We start from the raw sequence: 12,500 nt of genomic DNA on the forward strand, positions 1-12,500 counted from the left end.
TATGGAGATGGGCTCGGGAGCGCGCCGTGCATGCTCCGGGGGCGCGGGAGCGCGCCGTGCATGCTCCGGGGGCGTGGAGAGGGTCGTGTGCTGCCCATTGATCAGAGCCAAAGGCCGCGGCAGGAGGTCCATGAACCAAGTTCATCAAAAGAGGATTAGAGGCGTCTCAGTGCGCCGCTGTGGGCCGGTGCATGGAGGCGGCCAAGCGGGGAGGAGGGGAGGAGGGGAGGGAGCTAGGAAGGATGAGACAGGGCCAAGGGGGGAGGAGGGGAGGGAGCTAGGAAGGATGAGACAGGGCCAAGGGGGGAGGAGGGGAGGAAAGGAGTGAGAGCTAGGAAGGATGAGAGAGGGCCAAGGGGGGAGGAGGGGAGGAAAGGAGTGAGAGCTAGGAAGGATGAGAGAGGGCCAAGGGGGGAGGAGGGGAGGGAGCTAGGAAGGATGAGACAGGGCCAAAGGGGGAGGAAAGGAGAGGGAGCTAGGAAGGATGAGAGAGGGCCAAGGGGGGAGGAGGGGAGGAAAGGAGTGAGAGCTAGGAAGGATGAGACAGGGCCAAGGGGGGAGGAGGGGAGGAAAGGAGTGAGAGCTAGGAAGGATGAGACAGGGCCAAGGGGGGAGGAAAGGAGAGGGAGCTAGGAAGGATGAGAGAGGGCCAAGGGGGGAGGAGGGGAGGAAAGGAGTGAGAGCTAGGAAGGATGAGAGAGGGCCAAGGGGGGAGGAAAGGAGAGGGAGCTAGGAAGGATGAGAGAGGGCCAAGGGGGGAGGAGGGGAGGAAAGGAGTGAGAGCTAGGAAGGATGAGAGAGGGCCAAGGGGGGAGGAAAGGAGGAAAGGAGTGAGAGCTAGGAAGGATGAGAGAGGGCCAAGGGGGGAGGAGGGGAGGGAGCTAGGAAGGATGAGACAGGGCCAAAGGGGGAGGAAAGGAGAGGGAGCTAGGAAGGATGAGAGAGGGCCAAGGGGGGAGGAAAGGAGAGGGAGCTAGGAAGGATGAGAGAGGGCCAAGGGGGGAGGAGGGGAGGAAAGGAGTGAGAGCTAGGAAGGATGAGAGAGGGCCAAGGGGGGAGGAAAGGAGGAAAGGAGTGAGAGCTAGGAAGGATGAGAGAGGGCCAAGGGGGGAGGAGGGGAGGGAGCTAGGAAGGATGAGACAGGGCCAAAGGGGGAGGAAAGGAGAGGGAGCTAGGAAGGATGAGAGAGGGCCAAGGGGGGAGGAAAGGAGAGGGAGCTAGGAAGGATGAGAGAGGGCCAAGGGGGGAGGAGGGGAGGAAAGGAGTGAGAGCTAGGAAGGATGAGAGAGGGCCAAAGGGGGAGGAAAGGAGTGAGAGCTAGGAAGGATGAGAGAGGGCCAAGGGGGGAGGAAAGGAGAGGGAGCTAGGAAGGATGAGAGAGGGCCAAGCAGCGAGGAGGGGAGGAAAGGAGTGAGAGCTAGGAAGGATGAGAGAGGGCCAAGGGGGGAGGAAAGGAGAGGGAGCTAGGAAGGATGAGAGAGGGCCAAGCAGCGAGGAGGGGAGGAAAGGAGTGAGAGCTAGGAAGGATGAGAGAGGGCCAAGGGGGGAGGAAAGGAGGAGCTAGGAAGGATGAGAGAGGGCCAAAGGGGGAGGAAAGGAGTGAGAGCTAGGAAGGATGAGAGAGGGCCAAGGGGGGAGGAAAGGAGAGGGAGCTAGGAAGGATGAGAGAGGGCCAAGCAGCGAGGAGGGGAGGAAAGGAGTGAGAGCTAGGAAGGATGAGAGAGGGCCAAGGGGGGAGGAAAGGAGGAGCTAGGAAGGATGAGAGAGGGCCAAGGGGGGAGGAAAGGAGAGGGAGCTAGGAAGGATGAGAGAGGGCCAAGGGGGGAGGAAAGGAGGAGCTAGGAAGGATGCTCAATAAGTTATTTGTGTAGTTAATCATTACACATGGTTCAGTAAAATGGCGCTCACATTTTAAAACACCTGTTGAATATAAAAGTTATTTAACTCCTTAAAAGTATTTGAATTAAATATGAACTCCATCTTAAATCAAAATATAGGCGTCATCCTTTCTTTAGTAAAGCAGCTTTGAGACTTCATGTCGGGGAAATAAATACATATGTGTGTTCTAGTCAGTTTGAAAGAACTCGTAACTTCCTGATATATATATATATATATATATATATATATATATATATATATATATATATATATATATATATATATATTAATTATAGTCAAAGTTTGAAAACTCGCAACTTCCTGGTATTTTTAATATATATTTTCATTATAATCAGAGTTGTTGTTTCCTTCATTTTATTCGTGTCCCCCGAGGCCTCCGGTCCCGGTGACGTGGTCCCGGACTCGGACCCTAGCGGTTCTGGTCTCGGGGTTAATTACAAAGCGGCTCCCTGAGGTGGACTGACAGGAACGTGGCAGCCTCGGCCCGGCCGCCGTGTGCCAGCACTCTGCCGGGCCCGGGTCCTCCAGAGGGGGCCTACTGGACTCCTTATGGCCACCAGGACCCCCTCCGCCCCGGAGCACGTGGGGAGGTTTGGCTTCAGTCGTTGGCACGCTCCGCAGACCCACCCCTCAGCCCCAGGGCCAGAAGACCCGGAGCGGAGCCGGTTCCATTGGGTCTAGAGTCTGCATTAACCCGTCCAGTGCCGCAGTGCCTCTGAGCCCGACGCTTTAGAAACGCCTTCCTTCTCAGCAGGAGGAAGCGCTGCATGTTGGGACTATTTCCAGCGGCGGATGAACGTGAGGACGCGGATGTGTGATACTCTTATGAGGCTTGGTTAACTCCTGCCGTGTTTAGTAGCTCACGTGACTCCGCCCAGTTCCGGTTCACGGTGTTTGTGACTCTTCAGCCAATCACATGACGGCATCGTGTCTCGGGCTCGAGGAGAACATGGACATGTACGTTTCACGAACAAAGTATAGATATGAATACCAATGAGTTTGGACATGTATGTGGTCACATTAACCACATGTTGGTGTGTATTTCCCAACACGTTGGTCGTGACTACCTCTGGACCTCGTGCCTGAAGCGGCTCCTCGAGGCTCGTTGGAGGAGGCAGAACCCGCTGAGCACAGCGGCGGGTTTTCAACTCGCAGCCAGTTGAACACTGAAGCCGGACTTCCCTTCGGAGCTCAGCTGGTCCGTCACGTGGGACTCTTCGCTGCCTGTACGGACGTAGTTCACAGCCACCTCCGAAGGCTCAGACGTCTGAGTGCCCTTGAAGGCACCAGCTGATGGTAACCGGGTTGATGTCAGTCACATTCATGTCAGCTCATAGTAATAAACTGTTTTCATCAGCAAATACAAAACAACTGTTTCAGAGGAAAGTTACGCTCTGCATGTCATAAGACCAATGAAGCTTCTGACTCTGAGTCCTGACTCTGAGTCCTGACTCTGGGTCCCGACTCTGGGTCCCGGCTCTGGGTCCCGACTCTGGGTCCCGGCTCTGGGTCCCGGCTCTGAGTCCCGGCTCTGGGTCCCGGCTCTGGGTCCCGGCTCTGGGTCCCGGCTCTGAGTCCCGGCTCTGAGTCCTGGCTTTGTCCATGTGAGTCTCTTACTGGTCTGTAAGTTGGTTATTTGAGTCTCTAGTTATTTAAGTCTCTGTGTGGTAGTTTGAATCTCTGTGTCTCTGTGTAGTAGTTTGAGTCTCTCTGTAGTTTGAGTCTCTGTCTAGTAGTTAGAGTCTCTGTGTAGTAGTTTGAGTCTCTGTAGTTTGTGTCTGTGTGGTAGTTTGAGTCTCTGTAGTAGTTTGAGTCTGTGTGGTAGTTTGAGTCTCTGTAGTTTGTGTCTCTGTGTGGTAGTTTGAGTCTCTCTGTAGTTTGAGTCTCTGTGTAGTAGTTTGAGTCTCTGTGTTGTTGTTTGAGTCTGTGTGGTAGTTTGAGTCTCTGTGTAGTTTGAGTCTGTGTGGTAGTTTGTGTCTCTGTGTAGTAGTTTGTGTCTCTGTGTAGTTTGAGTCTTTGTCTCTGTGTGGTAGTTTGAGTCTCTGTGTGGTAGTTTGAGTCTCTGTGTAGTTTGAGTCTTTGTCTCTGTGTGGTAGTTTGAGTCTCTGTGTGGTAGTTTGAGTCTCTGTGTAGTAGTTTGTGTCTCTGTGTAGTAGTTTGAGTCTCTGTGTGGTAGTTTGAGTCTCTGTGTAGTAGTTTGAGTCTGTGTAGTTTGAGTCTGTGTAGTTTGAGTCTCTGTATGGTAGTTTGAGTCTCTGTGTGGTAGTTTGAGTCTCTGTGTGGTAGTTTGAGTCTCTGTGTAGTAGTTTGTGTCTCTGTGTGGTAGTTTGAGTCTCTGTGTGGTAGTTTGAGTCTCTGTGTAGTTTGAGTCTCTGTGTGGTAGTTTGAGTCTCTGTGTGGTAGTTTGAGTCTCTGTGTGGTAGTTTGAGTCTCTGTGTAGTAGTTTGTGTCTCTGTGTGGTAGTTTGAGTCTCTGTGTTGTAGTTTGAGTCTCTGTGTAGTTTGAGTCTCTGTGTAGTTTGAGTCTCTGTGTAGTTTGTGTCTCTGTGTAGTAGTTTGTGTCTCTGTGTAGTAGTTTGAGTCTCTGTGTAGTTTGAGTCTCTGTGTAGTAGTTTGAGTCTCTGTGTAGTTTGAGTCTCTGTGTGGTAGTTTGAGTCTCTGTGTGGTAGTTTGTGTCTCCTTGAAGTAGTTGTGTCTGTAGTTCTCTTCCTCTCTGCAGGTGGCGGCTCTAGTCGTCCATCACGACCTCAGTGTGTGATTTACAACTCGCCTCCTGAAGAGAATACAAACTGCTGCTTGGTGCGTTTCAGCATGAAGAACAACTGAGGAACTGAGATGAATGACAGCAGCTTGAAGAGCCAATCAGAGAGCTCTCTCTAAAAGACTCTTAGAGATGCAGCAGAAACAACACACACACACAGACACACACACACACACAGACACACACACACACACACACACACACACACACACACACACACACACACACACACACACACACACACAGACACACACACACAAAGCACTCGACACACTCATGTGTCTCATTTCACACCAGTGAACCTTCCTTCCTCCCTCATTGTGTCTCCTTTAGACACACACATACACTCTCATTTGTTTCACTATACATCACAGGACCCGGCTGCTCGCTCCCCCTGCAGGTCCAATTACTAATCATTGATTAGGCCAGCTGTGTGTGTGTGTGGCCACAAGGAGTTTAATCAGGCACGTTGCCTCACTAATGAAAGATCGGCCTCCTCTATCGACCCCTCAGGAACTTCACTGTGAGTTTGTTATAGTGAGTAAATGTGTGTTTGTTATTTGTTAATATTCTGTAAAATGAAGCCAAAGCTTCATGTGTTAAAGCTGCATTCTCTCTACTGACCACCAGGGGGCGACTCCTCTGGTTGTATAGAAGTCTATGCTTCATGTGTTAAAGCTGTATTCTCTCTACTGACCACCAGGGGGCGACTCCTCTGGTTGTATAGAAGTCTATGCTTCATGTGTTAAAGCTGCATTCTCTCTACTGACCACCAGGGGGCGACTCCTCTGGTTGTATAGAAGTCTATGCTTCATGTGTTAAAGCTGTATTCTCTCTACTGACCACCAGGGGGCGACTCCTCTGGTTGTATAGAAGTCTATGCTTCATGTGTTAAAGCTGCATTCTCTCTCCTGACCACCAGGGGGTGACTCCTCTGGTTGTATAGAAGTCTATGCTTCATGTGTTAAAGCTGCATTCTCTCTCCTGACCACCAGGGGGCGACTCCTCTGGTTGTATAGAAGTCTATGCTTCATGTGTTAAAGCTGCATTCTCTCTACTGACCACCAGGGGGCGACTCCTCTGGTTGTATAGAAGTCTATGCTTCATGTTTTAAAGCTGCATTCTCTCTACTGACCGCCAGGGGGCGACTCCTCTGGTTGTATAGAAGTCTATGCTTCATGTGTTAAAGCTGCATTCTCTCTACTGACCACCAGGGGGCGACGACTCTGGTTGTATAGAAGTCTATGCTTCATGTGTTAAAGCTGCATTCTCTCTACTGACCACCAGGGGGCGACTCCTCTGGTTGTATAGAAGTCTATGCTTCATGTGTTAAAGCTGCATTCTCTCTTCTGACCACCAGGGGGCGACAACTCTGGTTGTATAGAAGTCTATGCTTCTTGTGTTAAAGCTGCATTCTCTCTACTGACCACCAGGGGGCGACTCCTCTGGTTGTATAGAAGTCTATGCTTCATGTGTTAAAGCTGCATTCTCTCTACTGACCACCAGGGGGCGACTCCTCTGGTTGTATAGAAGTCTATGCTTTATGTGTTAAAGCTGCATTCTCTCTACTGACCACCAGGGGGCGACGACTCTGGTTGTATAGAAGTCTATGCTTCATGTGTTAAAGCTGCATTCTCTCTCCTGACCACCAGGGGGCGACTCCTCTGGTTGTATAGAAGTCTATGCTTCATGTGTTAAAGCTGCATTCTCTCTACTGACCACCAGGGGGCGACTCCTCTGGTTGTATAGAAGTCTATGCTTCATGTGTTAAAGCTGCATTCTCTCTACTGACCACCAGGGGGCGACTCCTCTGGTTGTATAGAAGTCTATGCTTCATGTGTTAAAGCTGCATTCTCTCTCCTGACCACCAGGGGGCGACTCCTCTGGTTGTATAGAAGTCTATGCTTCATGTGTTAAAGCTGCATTCTCTCTCCTGACCACCAGGGGGCGACTCCTCTGGTTGTATAGAAGTCTATGCTTCATGTGTTAAAGCTGCATTCTCTCTCCTGACCACCAGGGGGCGACTCCTCTGGTTGTATAGAAGTCTATGCTTCATGTGTTAAAGCTGCATTCTCTCTCCTGACCACCAGGGGGCGACTCCTCTGGTTGTATAGAAGTCTATGCTTCATGTGTTAAAGCTGCATTCTCTCTCCTGACCACCAGGGGGCGACTCCTCTGGTTGTATAGAAGTCTATGCTTCATGTGTTAAAGCTGCATTCTCTCTACTGACCACCAGGGGGTGACTCCTCTGGTTGTATAGAAGTCTATGCTTCATGTGTTAAAGCTGCATTCTCTCTCCTGACCACCAGGGGGCGACTCCTCTGGTTGTATAGAAGTCTATGCTTCATGTGTTAAAGCTGCATTCTCTCTCCTGACCACCAGGGGGCGACTCCTCTGGTTGTATAGAAGTCTATGCTTCATGTGTTAAAGCTGCATTCTCTCTCCTGACCACCAGGGGGCGACTCCTCTGGTCTTCTTCATCGTGACCTTCACATAGACTCTAAACCATTGTTGCTCCACGTGTCTCAGTTATCAGTTTGAGGTCTTCTGGATCACAACAGCATACGGACTCCATCAGCCCGTCATTGGTCTTCTCTGCAGAGCTTTAATGGAGCTGCAGTGTGTGTTTGTTGGTTAGTAAACAACATGGCCGACTTAATAAACAGATGTTGTCTTTCTTTGCCTTCTGGTCCTTTATTCCAGTTTCTCTCACCCTTATTTATCCAGTTATAGAATCAATGATGTCGTTGGAATCAAAAGCCATCATTGGTGTGTGTGTGTGTGTGTGTGTGTGTGTGTGTGTGTGTGTGTGTGTGTGTGTGTGTGTGTTTCCTTCCAGCAGGCCGATTACCTGCCAGTGCACACACACACCGTGATCAATAACATTATTAAACAATGTCTGCCTGCAGGTGAAGAAACTGCAGGCTGTGTGTGTGTGTGTGTGTCTGTTTCCATGACAACTGAGCAGAACTTTCTTTCGGTGAGATATTGACATGTGGTTGAAAGCTCCGAAGTGGAGATATTAAATTATTATGAATCCAACATCTACTACCATCTAATCAGGAATGGGTATGCTGCTACGGCTCTGAGCACCAACGTGTCTCTGGTTTCTAACCCACGGCTCTGACCTCATGTCTCTGGTTTCTAACCCACGGCTCTGACCTCATGTCTCTGGTTTCTAACCCACAGCTCTGACCTCATGTCTGGTTTCTAACCCACAGCTCTGACCTCATGTCTGGTTTCTAACCCACAGCTCTGACCTCATGTCTGGTTTCTAACCCACAGCTCTGACCTCATGTCTCTGGTTTCTAACCCACAGCTCTGACCTCATGTCTGGTTTCTAACCCACAGCTCTGACCTCATGTCTCTGGTTTCTAACCCACAGCTCTGACCTCATGTCTGGTTTCTAACCCACAGCTCTGACCTCATGTCTGGTTTCTAACCCACAGCTCTGACCTCATGTCTGGTTTCTAACCCACAGCTCTGACCTCATGTCTCTGGTTTCTAACCCACAGCTCTGACCTCATGTCTGGTTTCTAACCCACAGCTCTGACCTCATGTCTGGTTTCTAACCCACAGCTCTGACCTCATGTCTGGTTTCTAACCCACAGCTCTGACCTCATGTCTGGTTTCTAACCCACAGCTCTGACCTCATGTCTCTGGTTTCTAACCCACAGCTCTGACCTCATGTCTGGTTTCTAACCCACAGCTCTGACCTCATGTCTCTGGTTTCTAACCCACAGCTCTGACCTCATGTCTGGTTTCTAACCCACAGCTCTGACCTCATGTCTGGTTTCTAACCCACAGCTCTGACCTCATGTCTCTGGTTTCTAACCCACAGCTCTGACCTCATGTCTCTGGTTTCTAACCCACAGCTCTGACCTCATGTCTCTGGTTTCTAACCCACAGCTCTGACCTCATGTCTCTGGTTTCTAACCCACAGCTCTGACCTCATGTCTCTGGTTTCTAACCCACAGCTCTGACCTCATGTCTCTGGTTTCTAACCCACAGCTCTGACCTCATGTCTGGTTTCTAACCCACAGCTCTGACCTCATGTCTGGTTTCTAACCCACAGCTCTGACCTCATGTCTCTGGTTTCTAACCCACAGCTCTGACCTCATGTCTGGTTTCTAACCCACAGCTCTGACCTCATGTCTGGTTTCTAACCCACAGCTCTGACCTCATGTCTCTGGTTTCTAACCCACAGCTCTGACCTCATGTCTCTGGTTTCTAACCCACAGCTCTGACCTCATGTCTCTGGTTTCTAACCCACAGCTCTGACCTCATGTCTCTGGTTTCTAACCCACAGCTCTGACCTCATGTCTCTGGTTTCTAACCCACAGCTCTGACCTCATGTCTGGTTTCTAACCCACAGCTCTGACCTCATGTCTGGTTTCTAACCCACAGCTCTGACCTCATGTCTGGTTTCTAACCCACGGCTCTGATCTCATGTCTCTGGTTTCTAACCCACAGCTCTGACCTCATGTCTGGTTTCTAACCCACGGCTCTGACCTCATGTCTGGTTTCTAACCCACAGCTCTGACCTCATGTCTGGTTTCTAACCCACAGCTCTGACCTCATGTCTGGTTTCTAACCCACAGCTCTGACCTCATGTCTCTGGTTTCTAACCCACAGCTCTGACCTCATGTCTGGTTTCTAACCCACAGCTCTGACCTCATGTCTGGTTTCTAACCCACAGCTCTGACCTCATGTCTCTGGTTTCTAACCCACAGCTCTGACCTCATGTCTGGTTTCTAACCCACGGCTCTGACCTCATGTCTGGTTTCTAACCCACGGCTCTGACCTCATGTCTGGTTTCTAACCCACGGCTCTGATCTCATGTCTCTGGTTTCTAACCCACAGCTCTGACCTCATGTCTGGTTTCTAACCCACAGCTCTGACCTCATGTCTGGTTTCTAACCCACGGCTCTGACCTCATGTCTGGTTTCTAACCCACAGCTCTGACCTCATGTCTCTGGTTTCTAACCCACAGCTCTGACCTCATGTCTCTGGTTTCTAACCCACAGCTCTGACCTCATGTCTCTGATTTCTAACCCACAGCTCTGATCTCATGTCTCTGGTTTCTAACCCACAGCTCTGACCTCATGTCTCTGGTTTCTAACCCACAGCTCTGACCTCATGTCTCTGGTTTCTAACCCACAGCTCTGACCTCATGTCTCTGGTTTCTAACCCACAGCTCTGACCTCATGTCTGGTTTCTAACCCACAGCTCTGACCTCATGTCTGGTTTCTAACCCACAGCTCTGACCTCATGTCTCTGGTTTCTAACCCACAGCTCTGACCTCATGTCTCTGGTTTCTAACCCACAGCTCTGACCTCATGTCTCTGGTTTCTAACCCACAGCTCTGACCTCATGTCTGGTTTCTAACCCACAGCTCTGACCTCATGTCTCTGGTTTCTAACCCACAGCTCTGACCTCATGTCTCTGGTTTCTAACCCACAGCTCTGACCTCATGTCTGGTTTCTAACCCACAGCTCTGACCTCATGTCTCTGGTTTCTAACCCACAGCTCTGACCTCATGTCTGGTTTCTAACCCACAGCTCTGACCTCATGTCTGGTTTCTAACCCACAGCTCTGACCTCATGTCTGGTTTCTAACCCACAGCTCTGACCTCATGTCTGGTTTCTAACCCACGGCTCTGACCTCATGTCTCTGGTTTCTAACCCACAGCTCTGACCTCATGTCTCTGGTTTCTAACCCACAGCTCTGACCTCATGTCTCTGGTTTCTAACCCACGGCTCTGACCTCATGTCTCTGGTTTCTAACCCACAGCTCTGACCTCATGTCTCTGGTTTCTAACCCACAGCTCTGACCTCATGTCTCTGGTTTCTAACCCACGGCTCTGACCTCATGTCTCTGGTTTCTAACCCACAGCTCTGACCTCATGTCTCTGGTTTCTAACCCACAGCTCTGACCTCATGTCTCTGGTTTCTAACCCACAGCTCTGACCTCATGTCTGGTTTCTAACCCACAGCTCTGACCTCATGTCTGGTTTCTAACCCACAGCTCTGACCTCATGTCTGGTTTCTAACCCACAGCTCTGACCTCATGTCTGGTTTCTAACCCACGGCTCTGACCTCATGTCTGGTTTCTAACCCACAGCTCTGACCTCATGTCTGGTTTCTAACCCACAGCTCTGACCTCATGTCTGGTTTCTAACCCACAGCTCTGACCTCATGTCTGGTTTCTAACCCACGGCTCTGACCTCATGTCTGGTTTCTAACCCACAGCTCTGACCTCATGTCTCTGGTTTCTAACCCACGGCTCTGACCTCATGTCTCTGGTTTGTTCGGTTGTCTTGGACACACAATGTATTCAGGGATGTTTTTCTCACGGTGTGATTGACCCTCTGACCTTTACCCCCCCCCCCCCCCTCTCTTTGCCAATGGATGATTAATTATGGCGCACGAGGACGTCAGGTCGGATTATGAATCGTGTGTCTGGGCGGACGTGAGGAGCCACATCATAACTCACCGCTCTCTGTTCTCGACGGACACGCTGCAGATCTGAATTATGGGATGTCCTTCATAAATATTACATGTTCATTGTGAAAATGTTCAGAAAGAATATTTATTTCACTGTATGGATCCACATAGAAAGTGAATGTGTTACTAGAACGTTGTGTAACAGGAACGTTAGCAAAGTTTATATTCAATTTACTTTATTCAACCCCCCAAAAAAAACTTTAATGGGAGGAAGAGGAAGAAACCTCCTCTTCCTCCTCCTCCTCCTCTTCCTCCTCCTCCTCCGAAGCAATAAATCAGGACAACATTTGAAAGTTGACATTTCAATGCTCCAATTCAAAGGAATTAATTGTTTCAAACACAATTGTGGAAGCACGAGGGACAAAGGGTCCCTGAACACACCATCACGCCGCCCCATAGGTGGAAGCTAAGCTAACCCAGCTGGGTCCCGAGGCTGCTCCACTACCCAGCATGCTCCTGGCTGTGTGACTCAAAGAGTTCATGTACCATGCGTTTTAATGTGAAGACGTCGTTCATCTGAACAGAGAGCTGTTGTTGTTGTTGTTGTTTACATTCATCATGACTTGATGTGTTTGTGTTTTCCTGACGGAGTCTGAGAAGCGTTTCCACCTTCAATGGAAATGAATAATGAGGCAACATTGTTTCATATTTCTGCACGTTGTTCCTTCATCTCAGATGTTTGCAGAGAGTTCCCCACACGTCTTCCTCTGTGGCCTGTTTCCCCCGGTTGCCTAGCAACAGCAGCTGAATCAGGTGGCAGAATATCAACAGTTCAACAGAATCATGAATTAAACATGTGAACGATTTAAGAATAATGTCTATGCTCAAATATCGTTCAGACTGGTTTAAATATCTAATCTACACACACACACACACACACACACACACACACACACACACTTATGCACATGTAGAAGATACATTCAGTTCAAACTCATCTTCAATATATATTTATATTAATAACCTTTTCTTGCAGTCTGAGGTGGATAAATAAAGCGTTTAGAATGTGTGTGTGTGTGTGTGTGTTGCATGTTTTCTCTAGTTTCTATGAGATGTCCGTATTAAATGATCATGTCTGTTTCTGTAATTCCACTGGTAGAGAACTATATCATCATCATCATTATTATTTTATTGTCATATTAATGGCTCATATCTTGTTTCAGACACAGGATCCACGTTTGACCCTGATGACCTCTGTGTGACCTCTGACCTTGTCGACCCTCGGTGCCTTCAGCGGGATCTCGTCCCTGCTGGTTGTGTTTGATGTTAAAGGCTCGCAGGTGGTTTATGTTTTATAATATAAAGTATGGAGTCACGTGACTCACACACAGAGTT

The 12,500-nt window shown here is 49.4% G+C and overlaps 1 long non-coding RNA gene across 1 annotated transcript; it reads left to right on the forward strand.

Annotated features, from left to right (window-relative positions):
• The first annotated feature begins 4,846 nt into the window (after positions 1 to 4,846).
• On the forward strand, positions 4,847 to 7,336 carry LOC117748399. The gene is made up of 2 exons (XR_004611592.1): positions 4,847 to 5,182; positions 7,115 to 7,336. It is a non-coding gene; the product is annotated as an uncharacterized LOC117748399 (long non-coding RNA).
• The last annotated feature ends 5,164 nt before the right edge of the window (positions 7,337 to 12,500 follow it).

Source organism: Cyclopterus lumpus, chromosome 19 (assembly GCF_009769545.1).
Source record: "Cyclopterus lumpus isolate fCycLum1 chromosome 19, fCycLum1.pri, whole genome shotgun sequence".
Lineage (NCBI taxonomy): Eukaryota > Metazoa > Chordata > Actinopteri > Perciformes > Cyclopteridae > Cyclopterus > Cyclopterus lumpus.